The 6,000-nt window shown below is 45.4% G+C and overlaps 1 protein-coding gene across 3 annotated transcripts in view; it reads left to right on the forward strand.

Annotated features, from left to right (window-relative positions):
• Positions 1-6,000, forward strand: part of ST8SIA5 (ST8 alpha-N-acetyl-neuraminide alpha-2,8-sialyltransferase 5) — a 72,608-nt gene that overhangs the window by 48,131 nt on the left and 18,477 nt on the right. The gene's annotated exons all lie outside the window — the stretch shown is intronic.

A 6,000-nucleotide genomic window follows, 5' to 3' on the forward strand; every position in this document is an offset into this window, starting at 1 on the left:
CAAAAATGAGATCTCCTTCCTGGGGCCCACTTGGCATTTGGAAAGTCTTGGAGGGCTGGAACGCAGTGATGATTGTACGCCTTTCATGAAAAATGGCCCAGTTTGCAAGGTCACCTCTGGTGACTCCAGTGTTTGAGTCCTCCGCTCAATTATGTCTCCTTGATTATCATCAGTGTATAGAAATAGAGGAGGGCCCAGGAGTGTTTTACCTGAAATTCTGTCATCTGGGTTAAGTGCTACTCTCTTGCAATAACCTTTTTACATTTTATTTAATTTTTTAAAATTTATTTTTGTTACTTAAATGCTGCAAGATTCAAGTGGTACAAAAGGGTATATAGTGAAAAATTTCTGCCCACAGCCACCCAGTTCTCCTCCCTAGAGGCAAGATGGAACCAAAGCCTGTGCATCTTTTCAGAGTCTATGTATTAACAAGCATCTGTGTGTGGATATTCATTAAAAATTTTTACACAAATGGTAAAAGAACTATGCTTTTCCCCCACTCAACAATATATCACCTATAGCTCTTTTACAACCTATGGGAGGAAAAGCACCTTAAATGCTCAGCATTTCCATGTGTGTGCTTACCCTAGCTTTCCCTCCCTACCATGTTGTCATTGGGTGCTGGCGAGTCAATTACGACTCACAGCAACCCCATGTGACGGAACAAAACTGCTCCACAGGGTTTTTTTTTTTTTTTTTGCTATAATCTTTACAGGAGCAGTTCACCAGGTCTTTTTCCCATAGAGCCATTGGGTGGGTTTGAACTATTAACCTATTGGTTAGCAGCTGAGTGCTTAACCCTCCCTGATATGGTGCCATGAATTTAGTCAACCGGTTGAGAGGAATTTGTGTTGTATTGATCATAAGAGGTTCTGTATTTCTTGAAAACAATTGTATCTGGATGTGAAAGATATTCAAAATCAGGCCACGTTGAGCACTCACATGGATGAGGCCCCCTGACTAGTCCCGAGACCCCTGCTAATGGCCCACAGGCAGGGGACACTGCTCCTTGAGCCTGTGGCAGGATCCCCAGGTAATGTGTGTAATGGAAAGAGCATTGGTACTGGAGTAAGTCAGACCTTGGATCAAAAGCAGACTCTGGGCCTTACTAGCTCTATATCTTTATGCAAATTACTTAATCTCTCTTGAGCCTTTCTTGCCTATAAAAGTGGGGACAGTATTATGTACCTTTTAAGGGTTGCTAAGGGGTCCCTGGGTGGTTTGGCTGCTAGCCAAAAGGTTGGCAGTTAGAGTCTACCCAGAGGTGCCTCAGAGGAAAGGCCTGGTGATCTACTTACAAAAAAATCAGCCATTAGAAACCCTAGGGAGCACAGTATTACTCTGACACACATGGGGTCGCCATGAGTCCAAATCGGCTCAACGGCAACTATTTTTTTAAGGGTTGCTGTAAAGATTGGCATGTGGAAGTAGACAGCCCAGCAGTTCTTTTCTGGAACCAGCAGCAGCAACCCAGACTCCATAGCTTTGCAGCTGCTGGAAAGCTCCAAGGATGCGAGCAAATGCCCAGCTGGGATTAGCTGCCTTGTTTATGGTTCCCATATTAACCAGTGGTCTGTGTGCTTTGTTAGCGCCTAGAGATGAACACGTCAGGCAGCTCACCCCTCCCACCAATCCCACTGAGCTCTCTGCAAGCACGCAGCCGTGGTCCCTGCCCTCACGGAGCTCACAGACCCACAGGGGGGGCAGACATTAATAAGGAGTCAAGGGGATGACAGGGAACTTGACCTGGGCTGGGTGGTAGGGTATCAGACAACGCTTCCCTGAGGAAGGGATGCTGGAGCTGGGGTCTGAAGGGTGATAGGTGCTAACTAGGCCAGGAGGATTCCAGATGGAGGAACAGTTTGTCCAAAGGCCCTGTGCCAAGAGGGCTTGCTGTGTCCCAGGCCCTGAAGGATTGCGGCAGCTTGAATGCCAGCGTGAGAGAGAGAGACAGAAGCCATGTTGCTAGAGGGACAGATGGGGGCCAGACCATGTGGGGCCTTGCAGACCGGGATTTGGATTTTATCTTCATCCGAGAGAGTCCTTAGGAAGGCTTTAAGCAGAGGGAAGAGGAGTGGGGACAGTTATCGGATTGGTGTTTGAAACACTCCGCCGCTGAGCTCTGATTTAGTGGGCAAAGATGATCTTCAGTCAGTAGTCACATTCATAAGCTCATAAGCAAAGAGCCTTTATCTTTTCTCAGAATTCAAAGATTTCAGGTCCTTAAATATTTTCGTCTACTTTGGAAATCCAAACACCCTCGGTGGGAACATATCTTAGATTTTTCAAAGGGTGACTGATTTTTTTTTTATTATAAAAAGTAGACAATTTCCTCATGGTTCCTTCAGGGTCTGGACAGGAAGCTCTAAGGCCATATGTTGGTCAACCTTTCAGGTAACTTCCCATCCCTCTAACATATTTTCTGTATGTTGGTATTCATTCCCTGTCACAGATCCATTGAGGGACCACATTAGAAATGATTCAGGCCCTTTGTTTCCAGCCTAAAGCACAAACATTGTGGGATGTGAGGGGAACCTTAGATTTTCCTTTGATCTATGCTCACCTTTTGCCCCGTTATGGACTCATGTTGGTAGTATTTGGAGCCACAGGAGAAAGACCTGGCAATCTGCTCCGGTAAAGATCACAGCCAAGAAAACCCTATGGGGCGTTCTACTGTGTCACACAGGGTTGCTATGAGTCAGAATTGACTCACCAACACCCATCAACAACAACAACAATATGTTTGGCTTTAGTTCCCATCTCTGCCTTTGGGGTACCTTCTTTGGTTCCCTAGGACTGGACTTCTGGGCTGAGCAGTCATCCTGGCTGGTGGCCTCTGGCCTGACCGGCCCTAACATGGCCTGTCTCTTGCTGTGTCCCCAAGCTCTGGCAGTGCTAGGGTTCTGCAAGGGGGAGGCTCGGCCAGGCCTGGTGGTGGGGCATCAGAGTGTGGGCGTAGGGGATGTTGGGGAGCAGCAAGTCCAGTTCCTCCTCCCCTGAGTCCTAGAGCCTTCGGGAATCAGCTGGGTCCTCCAGGGCTGAAATCAGAGACCCCAGAGGCCAACCTCTGATCCCAGTGGTTTTGACACCACCCTGGCCCTGTTGGCCTCCCTGTGCTCCAGCCCAGCGCCATGGGAAGTGTTCATAGTGGGGACCCTGAGTCACTGGGAGAAGGTTAAACCCCATCTGTGAATCCAGGGGGCTGGCGGATGCACCCGTGTCCCTCCAGGCTTACAGAATGTCAGCTGGTGTTCTATCTGTGGAGACAGGGAGGAGTGTGATTCATCTGGGAATGATTCTGATCCCAAATTGCTCAAATCAATGGTACAAGTCAGTCAGCCAGAAAATTCCCACATGGAAAATGCCTCATTCCCTGACAATGTCAGATACATGAGGAGTTACTCTGTGATGATTTATTATGAAAACACATAGTTGTTAATACTTGTTAAAATTGTTTACACCTCTATATCTAAGCCTCTTTATTGTTAACCCAGTTGCTGTCTGTGCTCACACCCAGATGGGGGTCATGCCTGGAAGCTCACCTGGCGAGCCTCTCCTGCCTGCCCCTTCCTCATCTTCCTGGGGATGGGAACTCTGCACCAAGAGAGAAACTGGGAGCCAGGGCCAGCCGGGCAGACAGCCGCTCTCTGGGCTGGGAGGCCCTTTGTGCCTGTAGAGCTGAGTTCCCCCACAGTGTACATGAGTCTGTCTCCTCTGCCAGGCCGGGGGTCCTTGAGGCCTGGGAGTGGGGCTCAGGCACCTGGGAACCCTGCACAGCACAGATCCTGGGCCAGAGCCTGTGCTCGGGATGTGCTTGTTAAATGAATGGAAACAGAGGACACCATGGAAGAAAAGGGGGAGAGAAAGTAAAGAACCAGTAAACAAGTGGGACATCATTATCATGCCATTATTACCACCTCTTGCTCATAGTTAGAAAAATCAAGTAAAGCACCAAAGCTTATAGTAAAAAGCACCAGTGCTCTGCCCTGTGCCTTCTCACCCCCAGCCCTCCTCCTTTTAGCTGTTTCTTCTGGTAATTGCCTCTGTATTTCTGGATAATATGTGTAAGCTGCTATTTGTAGACTTCCCACTTTTACAGCATATACTGATGTCCTGCTTTATGGATAAGGATTTAGCTTTCTTATACCACACCCAATCCCCTCCCCACATTTCCCCCAGTGGAAGGATATTGCTATTTTTAGTTCTTCCAGCTATAGATTAGAAGGTCCCTGGGTGGCACAAATGATTTGCAGCTTGACTACTAACCTGATCGAGTAAATCTGTGGAAAGAGACGGTGGAGAAAGCTCAATATCATCAGTCAGAACAAGGCCAGGGGCCAACTGCAGAACAGACTATCAATTGCTCATATGCAAGTTCAAGTTGAAGCTGAAGAAAATTAAAACAAGTCCACAAGAGCCAAAGTACAGTTTGAGTATATCTCACCTGAATTTAGAGACCATCTCAAGAATAGATTTGACGCATTGAACACTAATGTCTGAAGACCAGATGAAGACCAGGGATGACATCAAGGACGTCATACATGAAGAAAGCGAAAGACCATTAAAAAGACAGGAAAGAAAGAAAAGACCAAAATGGATGTCAGAAGAGACTCTGAAACTTGCTCTTGAACATAGAGTAGCTAAAGCGAATGGAAGAAATGATGAAGTAAAAGAGCTGAACAGAAGATTTCAAAGGGTGACTTGAGAAGACAAAGTATTGTAATGAAATGTGCAAAGACCTGGAGATAGAAAACCAAAAGAGAAGACATGCTTAGCATTTCTCAGGCTGAAAGAACTGAAGAAAAAATTGAAGCCTTGAGTTGCAATACTGAAAGATTCTATGTGTAAAATATTGAAAACGCAGGAAGTATCAAATAAGATAGAAAGAATACACAGAGTCATTGTACCAAAAATAATTTGTTGACATTCAACCATTTCAGGAGGTAGTATATGATCAAGAACCAATGGCACTGAAGGAAGAAGCCCAACTGCACTGAAGCCATTGGCAAAAAGCAAGACTCCAGGAATTGACAGAATATCAACTGAGATGTTTCAACAAAAGATTGCAGTGCTGGAAGCTCTGGCTTGTCTATGCCAAGAAATTTGGAAGACAGCTACCTGGCCAACTGACTGGAAGAGATCCATATTTGTGCCCATCCCAAAGGTGATCCAATAGGATGCAGAAATTGTCAAACAATATCATTAATATCACACACAAATAAAATTTTGCTGGAAGGTAATTAAAAAACAGTTGCAGCAGTACATCAACAGGAACTGCCAGAAATTCAGGCTGGATTCAGAAGAGGATGTGGAACCAGGGATATCATTGCTGATATCAGCTGGATCCTGGCTGAAAGCAGAGAATACCAGAAAGTTGTTTACATGTGTTTAATAGGCTATGCAAAGGCATTCGACTGTGTGGATCATAACAAATAATGGATAACATTGCGAAGAATGGGAATTCCAGAACACTTAATTGTGCTCGTGCAGAACCTGTAGATAGACCATGAGGCAGTTGTTCAAACAGAACAAGGGGATACTGCATGGTTTAAAACAGGAAAAAGTGTGTGTCAGGGTTGTATTGTTTCACAATACTCATTCAATCTGTATGCTGAACAAGTAATCCAAGAAACTGGACTATATGAAGAAGAACGGGGAATCAGGATTGGAGGAAGACTCATTGACAAACAGATGACACAACCTTGCTTGCTGAAAGCAAAGAGGACTTGAAGCACCGAAGATCAAAGACTACAACATTCAGTATGGATTATACCTCAACATAAAGGAAACAAAAATCCTCACGACTGGACCAATAAGCAACATCATGATAAATGGAGAAAATATTGAAGTGGTCAAGGATTTCATTTTACTTGGATCCACAATCAGTGCCCATGGAAGCAGCAGTCAAGAAATCAAATGACTTATTGCATTGGGCAAATCTGCTGCAAAAGACCTCTTTAAAGTGTTAAAAAGCAAAGATGTCACTTTGAGGACTAAGGT

Source organism: Trichechus manatus, unplaced genomic scaffold, assembly GCF_000243295.1.
Source record: "Trichechus manatus latirostris isolate Lorelei unplaced genomic scaffold, TriManLat1.0 scaffold00078, whole genome shotgun sequence".
Lineage (NCBI taxonomy): Eukaryota > Metazoa > Chordata > Mammalia > Sirenia > Trichechidae > Trichechus > Trichechus manatus.